General features: G+C 35.0%; 1 protein-coding gene and 1 long non-coding RNA gene across 5 annotated transcripts in view; one reads left to right on the top strand and one right to left on the bottom strand.

Annotated features, from left to right (window-relative positions):
- The window catches only part of ADGRB3 (adhesion G protein-coupled receptor B3), a 909,716-nt gene that overhangs the window by 95,563 nt on the left and 795,837 nt on the right, over positions 1–18,316 (bottom strand). The gene's annotated exons all lie outside the window — the stretch shown is intronic.
- LOC141523802 (uncharacterized) overlaps positions 2,987–18,316 on the top strand; it is a 120,310-nt gene continuing 104,980 nt past the window's right edge. For both annotated transcript variants that reach the window (XR_012478602.1, XR_012478601.1), the window contains exons 1-3: positions 2,987–3,059; positions 8,167–8,278; positions 14,507–14,616. This is a non-coding gene — a long non-coding RNA (uncharacterized LOC141523802). The remainder of the gene's footprint in view (positions 3,060–8,166; positions 8,279–14,506; positions 14,617–18,316) is intronic.

Genomic DNA, 18,316 nt, shown 5'->3' with positions numbered 1-18,316 from the left:
GGATGGATTGTCATCCATAAAAAGAAAGTCTGATATTTTTTAGAAAGTATAGTCTTCTGAGAATAAGAATATTTGTATATAAATACAGCAGATGCTCCATTCATACATATTCCATGAAGGCTCAGAAAAATATTCCACCCAAAATTAAAAGAATTAAGTCAGTTTCTGAAAATAAGTTCAAATATTTAATGTTAAAATTATATGGATATGCCAGGAATATGTTTATATTATGCTCCTTATATGTAAAGTGTGTTCATTTGTTTAAAAGCACCTATGTCTTTCAGTAGGAGAAGTATCCTGGGCATAATAGATAGATTGTTGATTGAGCTTAGTTAGCTAGGTCATCAGTCAACAAGCATTTACTAATTGCTTACTCTATGTTAGGCACTGTGTTAAGATCTAGAAGACAGAATCAGAAAGACATGGGTTCAAAGATCATTTCTGACACTATCTGTAAGATTCTGGACAAGCAACTTAACTTTAATCAGGTAATTTCCTATGTTTTATTTATTATGTCAGAAACAGGTTGCAGTTGTAGTGGAAGTTCCTTGAGTAGGAATGCATTATGAAAGCACATATCTGTTACATATTTTTATTCACTTATCTTAATAAGGTGAGGTAGGTAGCATTATGTAGATTCCAAAGATCATTTAAAGTCAATTAAAAGGAGACTGTGCCATAACACTTAGGAAGTGTGTTAGCATTGATCTAAATACCAAATTCCTACTTGTAGCAGGTCAAACATGTACAAAAGAATGACTCCATTGGGAGATACACATTGTGACACCAAACTTCACAAACTTAGCAGAAATCAGAAGAACTAGGTCTTACTAGAGGAGGGCTTTATTTATTCTGTCTACAAATTAGAATCATTAGTCTTCATTGTTTTAATAACTCAAAATTCATTGCAAATAGTAGAGAAATATATTTCCAATGAATCTCTATTCTCTAACAATTGTCATCAGTCATATGAACTGATTTGAGCAGCTCACAAAAAGCCCTAATGTTTTCATTCTGAATGATACTGCTCTGACCAAGGTTCATCAAGGATGTCTGCTAATGAAAGGATAATTGAATTTTGTCACCCTAGCAGAAGGCCAGAGACAATTACTTCCTTCTTTTCTACTTTGGCCCTTGTATTTGGTCCTGCACTTCCTCTAGGGACTGACCCTTTTTCTTTTCTTCTGTTTAAGCAAAAAGAGAGAAGAATGGGATATATATTCAGATGGAGGGTGATGTGGAGCTTAGTGAGAAGATTTATATCTTCCTCTATTTCACTGCATACTCCTATTCCCAGTTCCTTTTAAATACCAATAATAACTGACATTATAGTTTTCCAAGTGTTTTATACATAACTCACATGATCCTCACAGGAATCCCATGCAGTAAGTCTTAGCATGGTGCCAGGACAAGAAGCCTGGATTTGAAACCAGAGAACCTAGTCTCAAGTCCCTGCTCTATTCCTGTGAGACCTTGGGGAAATCTCAAACTCCCTGGACCTCTGTTTCCTCATCTGTAAAATAAAGAAGCTGAAGGTAGGTGCGATGGAGGTCATAATCCCTGCTCCAAAGTAAGGCTGAGGATGGTAAATCATTTGAGTTCAGGAATTCTGAGTTCCTGTAAGGATAAAACCAATCTGGATTGCATGGCTTATCCAGAGTCAAATAGTGTCAGAAATGAGATCTGATTTACTTGCTTCCAAAGCTTATTTCCAGTGTCTAACACATAGTAAATGTTGACTGACTGACTCTAAGTCCAATCAATATTCTGTCTACTATATCCAGGATGCTTCTTCTACAGAAGGAGATAGGTATCTTTTAACACTGGACACATTTTACATGTGAAACATAATAAAAGCAAATTCTTAGTATATATCCATACAATTTGTTTTGCTTTAAGTATCTGAACTTCCTATTGTCAGTTAGTGACTTAATCCTTTTGATTTTGGAGAAAAGCATCATTTTCCTGAACTTTCATGAAAAATGTATAAGTGAATTTCAGTATGTCTGGCACTGGTATGGGACTGAGCCTCCAGGAAGTGGAAGGCAACAGAATAAGGAGAGAACCAGCATAGGTTAGAAACAGGATAGGACAAAGTACAGTTCAGTAATGAGATCTGACTGTGAATGGTTATGACCTATTAGGATCATTTCACATGTTCAGAAAGTTGTGTTGGAGGTGAACCCTCTAGTCTGTCCTGATTCAAAGTCCAGTATTCTTATTATTACAATCCATAGTCTCTGTTTCTCTTTCTATATTTGAAGTGAGGTGCAGTTAGAGCTCCTTATCCCACAGTGAACTATCAATACTTTCTTTAAGGGTGAATGTGAGAGCCATTGGGTATTGTAGAAAAAGCACAGGATTGGGTGTCAGGGGTTCAAGTCTTGTTTCTGACATTAGTTATATTGATCAAATGGAAGCTTATTTACCTCTTCAAAACTCAGTTTTTCTCATGTGAAATGGAGTTAGCTTGTCCAATTTTCCTTTCTCTGAGGCTAGGATTCTTGACCTTTTTTGGTGCCACAGATCCCACTGGACTTCTAAGAAAAATAACTTTAAATAATTGAAGGAAAAGCTAAATTTCTATTAGAATTTCTCAAAAGGAAGAATATGTATTTTTTTTCCTGTCCAAGTTTATGGACCCCTGATTATCTGTCAAGGAATCTCTCCCAGTGCATGTATCCTAGCTCTAAGGGTTTTGGAGAGGCAACTGCTTTTTCAATCTTGTAATGCACTTTAAAAGAAAGTGAATTGTTATCATTCTAGTATCCTTAAAAGCTTACTATAATAATAATAATATTATTATGGTCTTTGAAATAGAAAGTCACATTTCTAGAGAAATGATAGCTATTAATTTTATGAAATTAAAGCCATTAAATCTCAGTTAAATCAGACTAGAAAAATAATAGCAATTTAAATGTGTTTTGAAAAAATCTCTAAAATATCAATTTCCAATAGCTTTAATTTCTAAAATATTCCATCCCTAGGAAGATTTATTTCATGTGTCTGACCCTTACTGGAATTGAATGTTCTGGTATCTTCCTGAAAAATAAGAAAAGGTATGTCTTTTAAAGGGGCTTGGGTCAAAATCTCCCCTTACCTCAGCTGATGAATAAATGACTGAATTGACTGAAGAGGCATTAAGCCTCTTAAATCTTAAGAGGAAGTCTTAATAGATGTTAAAACAATTATTAGAACTATGAGAACAATAGAATTGATGCTAGGGAAAGTGTAGTTGGTTAAAGGTTTGTCCTGAACATGAAAGAATTAATGTAAAAGACCAATTCTGTCTCAGAATAAATTTTAGGTGCAGAAAGGTTTATTTATGTATTGCTGTGGTTAGCAGAAAGAAAGGAAAAGAAAAAGTAAAGGCAGTAATGAATAATTCCCACCCCACCCACCCACCCCCAAGGGGGAATTAGTAGCAGCTGCTTATGCACTGAGGACATAAGTCACTATGAGAGGATGAGCAATAAGGAAACCTAGGAGCATGAGAGGTTACCTGGGGGAACCATTCTCAAAAGCAGGTTAGTTTCACTGGAGGACAAGCAACTCAATTGTGTAGAGGGTGAGCTTTTAAGGAGCATGGAGGGAGGGAGGGAGAGAGAGGGGGAGGAAGGGAGAGAGAGAGAGAGAGAGAGAGAGAGAGAGAGAGAGAGAGAGAGAGAGAGAGAGAGTTTGTGTAGATATGTAGGAGGGTAGCTCAGAGAGCAGAGATGAGGCAATAAGGTAAGTTATTGAGGAACTGTAGTTCAAAGACAATCCTTTCATGCTAGAACAGGGATCTATTGTTATGCTGACCTTGTCAGGGAGGGGGCAAAGTACTTTGCTAAAAGTTCACTCACCTCATCTCAAAAAATCTGAACAATGGGATGGGAATGGGGGTGTACATTGTCTTCAACAATGTTAAATGTAAGATACATGGCCAGTCAGTACAGAGGAAACAGATTAATTATAATATATATATATATATATTTCTCTATTCAATATTTTCTCTACTTCAGGATTGTAGCTTCTTGAGTTAGAGTTAGAAAGCATCTAGTCTGACCACTCTCATCCTGAAGTTGAGGGAATTGAGACCCAGAGGCTGAAAAACTTAGCAGGGTTAAGTGAAAAGAGAATTAAAACTAGAAAGGGGATGATGATTATTAGGGGTAAGACCAGGATTGACATTGCTCACATTTCTGTACCTATTATCTCATCTAAAAAATAAGGTTAAAATACTTGTTCTATCTACTTCATAGAGTTATAAGGAAAGAACTTTTATAAGCTTTAAAACATTAATAAGTAAATGTTGAATTAGTATTAATACTAATAATTAGTGATAAAGCTGAAAATCAAATTAAAGTTATTAATCATTTTAAGATCCCCCCCCAAAAGAACCCAAATTTCCTGACACCTAATTCAGCTGAAGTCTGTCTGTTATGCTACTCTACTTCCCAGAAGGAAAAAAAAAATCTTGTCCAATTATAGAGGCATAAACCAATCATATATTACAAGAAATTTCTTTTTCAACCTAGCTTTAATAGGAAACTCAGGCTGAAGCTTGTCTCTTTGGTAAGCAGTTACATTCAAATGTCCATAGCCTTATATAGTTAGATTCTCAGTTTTCCAACACATGCAGTACTGACCCTGACACAACATTTTTAGGTTGAATATAAATGAAAAATAATGGAAAATCAGTTGCTTAACATCATGGTTTTTGTGTGTAATGACTATGCATCCGATTAAGAAAATGTTCTTTTGTTTGAAAGAACAGCTCAGCCCAGAGAGACTTTTCTTTTCCTTATTTGCTAATGGATTTTTTGTCAGTTAGGAATTAAGACCCTGACATTTATTGAGTGTTCATGGAGTATGGAGAACTTTGTACTAGAGATGGAGTTTTGTGTTGTAGATAAGATATAATCTCCATCTTCAAAAAGCTGCAGAAAACATCACTAAAACAAGCAAATATATACATAATAATCACAACATAATAAAAGCTGTAGTGAAATATGAAAGATGTCTTATCAGAGTGGCTAAATTCAAGGAGATTTAAGGGCATTTAAATTTCAATTTTATATTCATTTCTTTATAAAAGCAAATTTAGCAAAGCAAAATCAAATATCATGTCTAAAATTCTTTATCTTCCTTCTGTGGTTTTCTTCCTTCCTTTCTTCTTTATTTCCTTCTTCCCTTCCTTCCTCTATTTATCCCTACTTTCCTACTTCCTTTCCTTCTTCCTTTTTCTTTTCTACCTTCCCTTTTTTCCTTCCTCCCTTCCTCCATGTCAGAGACCAGTTAATGAACAAAAGAATGCAGTGCTTAAAATCAGAAAGATTTGAATCCAATCCAGCTTTTGTCATTTTGTTGCATGCCCCTGGGGAAATCATCTGACTTTTATCTCCCTAGGTTTATTCTTCTGTAAAATGGGGATAATAGCATTTACCTTTCAGGGGTGTGGTGAGGATAAAATGAGGTAATTTTTGCAAAGTGTTTTGCAAACATCAAAGTGCTACATAAATGATAGCTATTGTTAGTATTTTAAGAGAAAGGCAGAGTTTAGTTAAGAGAAGAACTTCTAAAAGATTCATATTTATGTAAAGCATAACAACAGGAGATCAAAAAGGAGAAGTCTTCTAATTGTCTTAAAATAATATAGCTTCTATTTGACTCTTACTCCAAGAGAATGCTATGGGAATTACGGTAAAATCTTCTGAATTTGAAGACTAAAAACTAGATTGGGAGAAAATGATTTTGCTGTATTAGAGGTGGGACTCTGAAGAATGGATAATTTAAAACTTAAGAGTCAGCATGAGTTAACAGTTTGGAATCAATTAAAAAACTCAACTAAAATAATATTATTTGGATGCTTTGGACTTTATAAAGTAATGCCTGATAGCACTGAAAACAAAGAGGAAAGATGATGTCACAGACCTGATTAATAACAGACCTGATTAAGTGGTTCTAAGCATATTTTATTAAAGTCTAATTCTAGAAATAGTGATGCTATACATGATACAAAGGATACAGAGTCAATCAGAAGAAATTATCAACTACAATACTCTTACTTTCCAAACAGGATGGTTAGTAAAATATTTACTTACATAGTTTTTCCATTGCTGTACATCTCAAATTTTTGTCTGTTCAGCAGGTATTGATTATCTACTTTGTGAAGGGTATCATAGTGGGCAGCAAGGATGAATGAACTTAGAATAGGAAACAATTCAACCTTTCAGAAATCATTGTGATCATCACCACCACCATCACATTTATATATAACACTCATAACATCTTATTTTATCCTCACAAAACCCTGAGAAGGAGATTCTACATTTGACAGATAAAGCAACTTTAGAAGCTTTCCTTGTTATTCACACACACACACACACACACACACACAAACATATTGCTAGAGTCATATCTACATCTATATTATATGTAGATAGAAGAGGATACATATCTCAGATTAACAGAATATCATATTGGGAAGAAACCCTCAGGTCATAACCAGTACCTGAGATTCCATATTATCACATCACAGAGAAGTAGAAAAAGAACACACAAAAGATCCTCAAGGTTTAATGATGAAGAGGCCATTTGAGAAACCAGGTTCAATACCATTTCAATATTAAAACTAGATTGCAAAGAGTTGAGAAGTGAAAGATGAGGAGTCATTCTTTAAAACTGGATGGAAAGGGGCAGAAGTAGATAGAGAACCAGCCCTGGAGTCAAGAGGACCCAAGTTCAATTCCAGCCTTAGACACTTAATAACCACCTAGCTGTGTGACCTTGGGCAAGTCACTTAACCCCACTGTCTTGCCAACCCCCTCCCCCCCAAAAAAAAACAGATGGAAGGAAGAAAAGACAGCTAAGGACATGTAAAAGTTTAGAGGAAAGGAAGAACAGAATTGGAGTTTGCCTTGGATAGTTACAATCTTTTTTAGTAAGGTAGAAGATGAACTCATTTGTTGAGAATGAATGGAGAAAGTTGAGGTTTGTGGGCTGGTGGAAAGGAAAAGTAACATTATGTGGAATGTGTTAATGTAAACAGATTTTTTTTAAAAAAAGGATCCCTATGAAGAAAAGAGGGAAGGAAGACAGAATCAAGAGCTCATAACTTAAAAAAAAGAAAACTAAAACTGTTTTATATGTAGTTGGGAAAAATATTTTTTTTTAAAGGACCCCTATGAAGAACCTGTTGAGGTCCTATGAAAGACCACTTGAGGTTATGGAGCATAAATATGTAGTGAAGCCTATCGTTATGATTTTAACATTTTTTCAGGTTTGCTCAATATTTGAGAAGAAGCAGAAGAAGTAGATATAAAGAGTTATGAAAGATGAGAGTTAGTAGAATAGAAAAGATATAAGGTAATAGGGATTAGATACTTAAGAGAAGAGAGGGCATATACCTTGCATTTGTGGAAAGGAAAAAGAGTTAATTTCTCAAGTCATTGTGTTTTGCAAGACTGTTTCATCATCTGATATTTTTAAAAGAATGGAAAAAAAATATTACCATTACAGGGGATTACATTACAAATCGGCATTTAAAAGCAGATTTTTTGAGTCTTAGCTTAGTTCTCTTTGCATGATACCATGTTCTCAACCTACTTGAGTCAAACAGATGCAGCTAGATAATACAATAAATAGAATATTAGACCTGAGTTCTTATTAACTGTGGGACCCTGAGCAAGTCACTTAACATCTGGTCTCAATTTCTTAGCTGTAAAATGGGGATAAAGACAGCACATATATTCCCTAGGACTGTTGTGAGGATCAAGTGAGATATCTGTAAATCTCTTAGCACAGTTCTTGTACATAGTAGGCACTTTACTAATTCTTGTTTCCTTCCTTCCTCCTACTGAGGGAATGCTGCAAAATAAAGGGTTAGTATGGTACTGCATGTCACATCTCAGGAATGTCATTTAAAGGAAATAACCACTCTTGCCCCCAAATTACCTTTTTTTTTTTTGGCCTTAAAGAAAATCAATGCTTCTCAAATGTTGATAAAGCTCCCATCTTAGATGTTACATCTTTTTTCATTCCCTGCTATAATTGGTACTGCAATTTTGAGGAGTTTCTCATAGCCCAAAGGTGTTTCTTCTCCTTTTCACCAAGTGGAATGCAATCATTTTAAAACCACCTTTTGAATCTGATAATCAATACTTCTCTTTTTTTTTAACTTAGGAATTCAATCTTTCTCAATTGCTGATGGACAAAAGTTCAGAATCAGCTCCTTTGCATCTTTCATACCTAAATGATTGGAACTGAATATCAAACTATTGGATGCCCTGCTCTTGTAAGTAACAGGAAGTATAGAAGAAACTTAGAGCAAGAACTTATTTTCAAAGTTGATCTTTCATATACCATGATGCTTAAAGTTAATTCTTCCAAGAAGGCCAATTTATAAATGATCACTGTTGGCTTCATGTAGGAATAACTTGAATTTGAAAAACTGCCACCAGGTTATTTCTTGGGAACCATAGTTTCTGCAGTACCCTTGACTAGTGTAATTTCTGGCCCTGAGGGTAAGGCTGAGTTGGGGGGTTAGAGTAATACTGCATCATTATGGGGAATTTTGCCTTCTGCCAACTCATTCTTCATCTTTCCTGGAAAAGAAAATACTTTTTCAAGGTAGCAGCAACATTTCACAGGGAGACACCCTATATATGGAAATATTATTTATAATATTTGTAATAGTGAGTGCTACTAAAATGCTAATCCCTTTATAATTGGAATACCTAAAAATGAAGGTGAGGATTTCTGACTTTAGACTCCAATCTTTGTGTAGAAGCTTTGGTGGATAATTCTACCTGGCTCCTCATAAGTCAATAGATACCTTATAACATGTTATGAGAACATGAAAAATACAAGAAAAGGAGACTTTAGAAGAAAGATTTTGTGGTATCAAACGTTATTATTACTACTAGAAGCAAGGTCATCTGTTTCCTAACCTGTCTCCTAAATGGAGGACATGGCTATTCACTTCCTGTTAGAGTAATTTTCAGATATGTTTTTTACCACCTCCTTTGCTGATCTGGACTTCTGTCTCACAATTCTTTGCCCTTTGTAGCTCTCTCATTATTTCTAAGGGGAAATAAAAGCTATTCAGATTAGCACCTGAAAATTTTTGCCCCGTATGGTAGAAAGACTGCAGATTTGGAGTCAGAGTTCAAATCCTATCTCAGACACCTATTAGCTCCTTGACCCCAGAGCTCTAGTCTCCTCATCCATAAAATTAGGGATTTGGACTTAATGATCTCCACATTTCCTTTCAGTTCTAAATCTATTATCCTATCACATTTTAAATGTGCATTTGTGGAGGTTAGGGGCTTCCCTGACTTGAGAAAATATGGAGTTACCATTTTTTTGAATAATCTGATAGAATTGATAAATTTCTTTCTTTGCAAAGGAACCTGCCTAGGAAATACCAAAAGAAACATAAGCCATGGTTATTAACCTCTGTTTTGTTGTTGTTTAGCTATTTTTCAGTCATGTCTGACTTGTTGTGACACTATTTGGGGGTTTCTCAACAAAGATATAGGAGTAGCTTGCCATTTTCTTCTCCAGCTCATTTTACAGATGAGAAAACTAAGGTAAACAGCATTCAGTGACTTGTCTAGGGTCATATAGCTATTAAGTACCTAAGGTCAGATTTGAACTCAGGAGTAAGAATAAACTCTAGCATCAGCAATCTGTCTACTGTACCACTGTGCTTCCCTAATGAAAGACAATGGTTATGCTTCATAGAAATGTTTTATCTTATGATTTAAAACAAATGAAATTCAGAAGTCATGCTACAGTTAATGATATTAATAGAAATCATGACTTCTAATGTTAAACAATTCTCAATTATTTAGTCCCAGAGGATAAGGCAATTATGAAGTCATGCTTACAATTTGGAGATTGACAATATCACACTATTTATTGTTTTTGGTGATTGCTCAAAAACAAGAGTGTAGATACACCTTTGTAAATGCTACATATACAAAAGCTGATGTGAATTATATGTTGTCCTTCTGAGGAAAGGAGGTATTGTTCCATTAATAACTGAAATTACATCTATTAAGTACTTCCTATGGGGCTAGAAATTGTGCTAACACATAGAGTTACAAATACAAGCAAATAAGATCAACCTTGCCCTCAAAAAGTTCAATTCTAATAGATAAAAATAACACATCTAGTGTAGTGGTGGGCAGTGATGTGTATTTTGGATGGGGAAAAATGATGATAAATTTACTTGACTGCTCTATATTGTTTTTTTCTACTCTCCCTTTTGAATAGAAAACAAAAACAGTGTAAGTTCTTTGGACCATGGCTATGGGCATGAAATGGAATAAAGTTAACTAAGGCATATCAGTAGAAAGTATTCATACCTTTCATTTCAAAGAAGTTTAAAGGAGTTAATCAAATAAGCTAACCAATTTTAGAAAATAAATATATTTAGAGGTTGCTTTCTGCCCTCTTTCCTTATCCATCTATTACCACTTCTCATTATCTGTTCCTTAGTAGGTAAAATTTATAATAAGCAAGATAAAATTCATAATAAAATTGCTGAAATGTTGATAAAACAAAATACTGATGAACAAGTTTTCACTAGAAACTGATTATGTCTGTATCTCAATGACACTTGTCTTCATTAGTATGGATAATTGAGAGTTGGCTTCAGATTTTGGTAACATCAGGCAATATACATCTTTGTTTATTTATTTATTTCCTTCATCTTCCATTGCCAGAGCTTAATTGTGTTTGCCAAACTATTAAGAAAAAGGCTTACTGCAGAAGAGTTGAATAAACTGTTTATGAACTGGGATTAACAGAGCTCTGCAAAATAGTTTTTTAATTTCCTTGGCAACTATCAGCTTGCTGAACTTAATGCAATAAAATTCAACTAGAATTTATTAATCACCTACAACATACAAGGTAAAATGGATAGAAAGATAAAAGGAAAAATAGTCCTGTCCTTCAAGTAATTACAGTTTCCTGGGGCGGGGGATGAACAATATATAAGCAAACAAGAAACTAGAGGTGGAGGAAAAGAACACTAAAAACCAAGTTAATCAGCAAAACTTCCAGTACCCAACATCCTCATTGAATTGAAACTATTCTCACCAAAGCTGTAAGTCATCTCTTAATGGTTAAATCTAATAGCACTTTTTCTCAATATTCATCCTTCTTGATCTTTCTTCTGCCCTTGACAATTTCTTCTCTATAGGTTTTCATAACACTATTTTCTCTCATATCTCTTTCATTTTTAACTCTGTTTTGGAGGGTCTTCAACCTGGTCATGGAGGTCCTCTGTGAGGTTCCCTTTTGGGGGGAAAGATCCTCTAAAAGTTCTTTCCTGTTCCCTTTTTCCTCTGTACATTATTTCACTTAGTGATCTCATCAGCTACCATGGATTTAATTATTATTTCTTGAAAGAGGATTCTTAGATATATAGATTATCTTCATGTGCCTACTGGACATCTCAGAAGGGATAACTCATAGATATCTTAAACTCAACAAATCTTTTTTGTTGTTGTTGCTGTTTTTGTTAGGGCAACAATGTTAAGAGACTTGCCCAAGGTCACACAGATAGTATCAAGTATCTGAGGCCAGATCTGAACTCAGTAAAGAGTTCAAATCTATCACCAGTCCTCCCAACTAGATGCCCTGTATTAATTGTCTTTTCCCCTAAACACATCCCTTTCCCTAATTTCCCTATTTCTGAACTGACCACTCTCTATTCAGTAAATTTCTTCCTTCATTCCTTTCTCCCCTTCTCTCTTTCCCTCCCTCCCTCTTCTCCATCTTCTCTCACTATCCACATAGGGAATTCTGACCAAAAATAATAAAAATTTTGATCACTGAAACCTAGCAAGATATCTTGATATTTTTGGACTAGAATTCTTTTTTTATGAACCTTGATTTAAACACAAATCACTCTGGTTCTCATTAATTGGTCAACAATGGGTATTAGCCCAAGTCTTACTTGGTCAGAGTTGAGGTTCTGATTGCTCAGAGTGAGTGTTAATGGTAATTATTTCTATTTTGGTCAAAAACTCTGAGGATCTTTCCCTCCCAGACTGATTTTATATATTTTCCCAAGAGACTATACTTTACCTCATTTTTACCTAGTCATAATCACTGAATGGACATTGCCTCAGTCAAACTGAGACCTGAGAAAGACCTTAACTCAAAAAAGTCAAAGCTTCCCATTGCAATCTGGAGCCATCTCTAGTCATTCTGATCTGTGTCTTGCCACCGAACCCAGATGGTTCTGGAGAAGAGTGAAACTGGTGATTTTGTGCAGCCTTGCCTCCCTTAAATTCATTTGTAATTCATGACATTCCTTTCTGATGTCATGATGCTCTTCTAGAATGAAGGGCAAACAACAACAATAAACTTTAGTGACTCCTGACTATCTATAAGATATAAAAGTTGTTGTCAGTCTGCTTTGTAACCTGCCCCCTTCCTCCTTTTTCATTCTTTTTGCATCTTAATCCATTCCATATACCTGTGATCCAGTGACACCATGATACAGTGGATCACAATTGACATCTAGTTCCTCAAACAAGATACTTCAACACTAGTCTTCATTCGTTTCCCCTGACTTTATACCTTGCCTCAAACTTCCTCCTCCACATCTTCACCTCCTGAATTCTCTGTGTTCCTTCATTTCTCACCTAAGATCAATTTTTTGAAAGGAAATATTTTCCAGAGCTCCTTAATATTGATGTCTTCCCGGCCAAGATCATCTATTTATCCTGTATACATATTGTTTGTACATAGCGGTTCCCATGTCATCTTCTCCAGGAGACTGAGATTTTCTTGGGAGCAGGGACTGTTTTTTTTTTGTTTTGTTGTTTCAGCTATCTTTGTAGCAACATTTAGCACAGAATCTGGCAGATAGTGGATACTTGATAACTAAGTTGAGCTTTGAAAGAAGCAAAGGATTCTAAGAAACAGAGTTAAGGAGGAAGTATATGGTAGCTATAAAGGTCAGTCTCTGCAAAAGTGTGGAGGTAAGAGATGAAATGCCAAGTTTGAAATAAGTGAATAGGCATTTGGACTAGAACATAAAAGAATAGGAAGAGAAGTAATATAAAATATATTAGGAAAAGGGAGACTGGGACTATATTGTGAAGGACTTTAAATATCAAACAGAGAACTTATACTTTATCTTAAGTATTATAAGGAGTCACTGAGGTTCCTTCCTGAGCAGAGGTATAGCATAGGTAGTTTCAGTTTTTGGTAGATTATTCTGGCAGAATAAAATAATAAGAGGAGAGGCAAAATGCAGGGAATTTAGGGAACTGAATTAGGAGGCCATTGCCAATAATTATGGATGTGCTTCTGAATAAGGATAATGGTCATATGAGCAAACACGCAGAAATGTGATAAATGTTCTGGGGGTCAAATTGTTAATATTTTAGAATTGTTTGGAAATGGTGCCTGAGAAGAGCGAGGAGTCAAGGATAATTGAGATCTCAATGCTGGTTGATGGTGATGCCATCAACAGAGATAAGGAAATCTAAAGGCAGATTGGATTTAGGGGAAGAGAAAAAATGTGTTGCATTTTTAATATGAAATACGTGTTTTGAATTTGAAATGCTCATAGGACAATCAGTTGGAAATATTGATCATACAGTTGATGTGGGAGTTTAGGGAAAAGATTAGAGCTGAATATCTAGAGGTAAGAATCATTTAGAGGTTGTAATTAACCATTTAGAGGTTGTAATTAAACCCATGAGAAGTAATTAGATCACTATTAGAAAGTATGTGGAAAGAGAAAATAAGAATGCTCAGGCTAAAAACTTGGGATTAGGAGGCAGGATGTAGAGATAGGAGAGGCCCCAAAATAAGTATGGAGATTATGTCAAATAATTTTTAAGTTGAAATTAAGGAGAAAAATATTAACTTAAGATGATCTCTCTTCTCAGTAAGGCATAAGTAAAGTCATTTGGGGGGAGGGCAGAACATTTAAGAAGTGAAGAAAAGACACAACTGCCATCAGAAATATCATAGAGAATCAATTTGGGAAGAATACAAGCTTGTCAAATAACATCAAGGTCCCTCTTGAGAATGGGTAACAAAAATTTGCAAAGGACCTAGTCAATATGAATGTGATGCTTCCTCTTTTATGTTTTGGTAGATCTTTTCAGAAACATCTGAGTATAAGTTAGTGCTGACGGTAATCCAGTCAATTTGGCCAAGCCTGTGCAATAATAGTACAAGGTAACTAACCCAGAATGAGATAAATATAAAAAGATGATTTTCATGTGTCTGGTTTTACCACTGCAACCATGACTTTTTAAACTTATTTTTAAATAAAATTTTATACTTCTTGCATTAAGGGCAAAGATATGTCAAATGCTTTACTCCTTCAGAGAAGTTAAGGTGCCATCTCCTGAGAGCTGATTTTTTTTTTCGACAGCAAGCAATAGTTCTTCTAAGGCAAATAAAAAAAGTGAATAATTCCAGACCCAGTGCTTGAATTTTATCTTCATTATGTAAGTGCCATATGTGTTCTTCTTATTTTAAGAGTGAGCAATACACTGCCCTTGAAGAATGACATGTGAATAAATCTAATGTGGGAAGTGTCAGAAGAGTATGAAAAAACCAAACAGCTGCAAGCTTGAGACCCTATATTAGGTAAAGTACATCACTTAATTGATTTTTCATTGTCCCTCTCTTTTCTCTTCCCATCCCTTTTCCTCCTCTATTTCCTCTCTTCTCCTCATCTGCCCTCCCCTTTCCTCTCTTACTTCTCCACTCCCCTCCTTTCTTCCTGATGTGCTGTAGGAGCAATGCTACTCTTTTCTCTTTCTTCCATCTGTGCTTTTTACCTCAGCACTACACATGAAAATATATTTAAAATTAAAGAAAAATATGACCAAAAATTCTTCAAGAAACCAACTGGTTAGTGAGAAATATAAAATTAGCACTAAACTTTTTATACCTCACATTCTCTCTGAGCCTGTGGACATGAGCTCAGTTTATTTCAAATGGATTCCCAGACATTATAAGCCTAACCTCACATATTCTTTTTATTGCTCAACAAAAATCCGCCCTGTAAACTGTTAGAAAAGTATTTAGCATGTCCTAATCTTTGTCCATTTCTGATCTTTTCAACAACATCTTATTCATGGAGTCCCTGGGAAACCAAAGAGCATACAATTGGTTTCTTTGTTTTGTATATCAATTGCTCTGAAGATGAAGGAAGAAGACTAAGGGGTGCTCTAGGATACAGTTAGTAACCTTAGACTGTATTCAAAGTAGGTTAAAAAGCAGGTGGTTCTAGCAGATTACTCCCTGGGTCACAATAATTATAGAATTCCTAGAAAAATATCAGCCATGAGGTTAATAAGGACTTTGGTACAGGGCTACCTCAATGAGAAAATAGTAGTGGATACAATTTCGTTTCAGATTCAGAAGTAGGGGTGGAAGGATGGAAGGAAGACAGTTTTAAGTTATTCTTAGTAAATATGAAAATTACTCAACTTCAATAATTGATGCTGGAATTTAGGGAAATTAATCATAAAGAGAAATTAAGAAAGGGAACAGATGGACCATGGAGTCTTATAGGAAGATGGCAACAGATTCAGGGTACAAAATTGAATTACTTCCTATGCTTAGATGACCCCAAACAAATTAGGAAGCCTAGGTTCAAAGGATTTCCAAGCAGGAGACACATTCTCCCTCTAAAATCTATTTCAGTATTTAATAATTTTACTTTCTTATATCTAATATAAATCTTTGAGCTAATTTCCTTTTGTCAGTACAGTTTGATTTGGTTAATAATGAAGATTGAACATGAACTCTGAACCCAATGAAAGAATGCTGGATTAAGAGACAGGAGATTCAAATCCTTATTTTGACATAATACATGTGGCTGTAGGCGAGTCACTTAACTCCTTTGAATCTGTTTCTTCATTTATAAATTTTAAACCATCATAAAGGTAGTAATTACCTCAGAAAGTTACTATGAGGTTCAAATGAAAGAAATAATATATGCAAAGTACCTTGAAGATCCTAAACATCATATGAATACTAGTTCTTATTGTGAATTATTGTTAATATTTTTTGAAATTACTTCTTCTATTCCATCTCACCTCAGGATACTCACCAGCCTGAGTCCTCTGCTGATAGGCAAAGAAGCTTTGATCTTTTCCATTTCCAACCTGTAACAGTTTTCAACTTTTTAGGCAATCTAATGGTCCTCTGCTCCTGGGGGCTCACCAAACTGGTATTATACTTTGTTTAGCAACTTCATTGACTTTAGGCTTAGGCCACCTGAAATCAAGTAATCTATCATCTCAGTCTCCCTTAGTAGTAAGGATTACAGGTGTGGGTCACCATATATAACAAAAGTTGCTGTCTCAATCAATAATTAATCTTGCTGTCAGCTACTATATTGTGGTTCTCAATTGCCAATTTTGTAATATAATACTTTCAACTAAACTTCATTTATAAACTTTGGTTTAAAATTGCAATGAAAGTCAGCATGGATTTGTGGATATAACACTGACCTTGCACTCAGGAAGATCTGGGTACTGCCTCTGATTTGTAATAACTGGATGACCATGGGCAGGCACTTAATTTTTTAAGTCCTTCAGAGGTCAAGACTCTGACCTTATTCCCATTTTCTCTACCCCTTCCCTCCAAAAAAAAGAAAGAAAGAAAAAAATGAAATAAATATCTAATAAGCAAATATTTAAAAACCTGCTGAAGGTGAAGTTTAAGCTTATTACAAACTTCTTTCAAATTTTTGCATGAGTTTAATTTCAGTTCTTTAACATAGCATTTTTCCTTTTTCAGTGTCAATACTGACTTCCCAAAATGTGCTAGAGATATAGGCTTCTTTTCATAGATCTCTGTCATTGGACAGTCATGAATGTGTGTGAATGTATGTACATGTGTATCTACATACATGCAAACACATCTAAGTATACATACATAATCACATCTTCATATGAATGCTTTAAGTCAAAGAAAATGCATAGGATTACAAATGAAAAAAAGATTAATAAAAATAAAGATATTATTTCCTCCCCCATGTCTATATTTTGCCTTCGATTAGAGTTGTTAATATATGACTAAGTCCTCTGAATTGCAAGACATGCAATATTCAAGCAAATGTGGAAATTTTTCATTGATGAGTGCAAACAAATAGAAGTGACCATGTGTCTATGCAGGTTTTCCTTGATGCATAAATTAAACCTGCTGAGTGTCTGTGTGTGTGTGTGTGTGTGTGTGTGTGTTTGTGTGTGTGTGTGTACCCTGATATATATATATATATATATATATATATATATATATATTTTCCCTGCTATTTTGAGTATATAATTATAAAATACTCTGTTATTTGTGTATATATCTAGCTGGAAAGATGGATGGATGGATGGATGGATAGATAGGTCAATGCCTATGTTGGGGAAAACCAATAGAGCCATGATCAGACATATGTGATACTTCTGCTTGTTTGAATTAAAGTTTTTTTTATATATTTCACTCATCAGGATAAAAAAAATTTCAAGTTCCAAATACATATTGATATCACATATCTTACATTTCATGAGGTCTGACCATATATTAAGAGGTGTTGTAAACAGCATAGTGAGGAGTTTGTGGGGAAAAGCACATTTCATTAATCTTTATTTTCCTTTGTAATTCTATGTGTTTTAATTTAAAATATTTTTTAGAGAAGGAGGCCATGGACTTCACCAGACTACCAAAGGGGTTTATGCCATCTAAAACTTTAAGCCCTGCTCTGGAGAGTTTATCTGGGGCACTGAGTGGTCAAGTAACCTGCCTTGGGTCACAAAACCAAGATATGGCAGCAGAAGAGGGATATGAGTCTAGTAGCCAGGTGGCTAACCAATGACCCACACTACCTCTGAAGAATCTGACATAGGTTAAGAAATGATTATTCTTTCCAAAAGGACTAGAAGGAGAAGTCTACTATTTTAATTTGCTAATGGATCTTTCCTTGTAAGAATTGTTTCTGAATCTTTGGCCTTATATAAAACACTTTAAGGGTTAAACACTTTGACAACTCCATGATAAGCCTTGTTACTAATTATTTTAGAACTAGGATTACAGCAACTTGTGCTTGGTGAGATTGCTACTTTCCTGTTTCTGTCACTCCCTTCTGCAATTAACCTTGCTATTCTTAGCTGCAAACTACACATTCAGTGCCAAGCTTCTCCAGGATTCTATCGTATATTTGAATGGCCAGTTTCTTACTATCTAACTTTCTCCAAAGAGAGGCTTTATAATCATTGAGGGATCTTAAGGGTGAATGTGGTTTAGCCCATCCCCATCCACTTCAGGCTGATCATCAGCTCAATCC

This window comes from Macrotis lagotis, chromosome 5, assembly GCF_037893015.1.
Source record: "Macrotis lagotis isolate mMagLag1 chromosome 5, bilby.v1.9.chrom.fasta, whole genome shotgun sequence".
NCBI classification, from domain to species: domain Eukaryota; kingdom Metazoa; phylum Chordata; class Mammalia; order Peramelemorphia; family Peramelidae; genus Macrotis; species Macrotis lagotis.
Note: the sequence above shows the minus strand (reverse complement) of the source record. Positions and strands in the feature narration are given on the sequence as shown.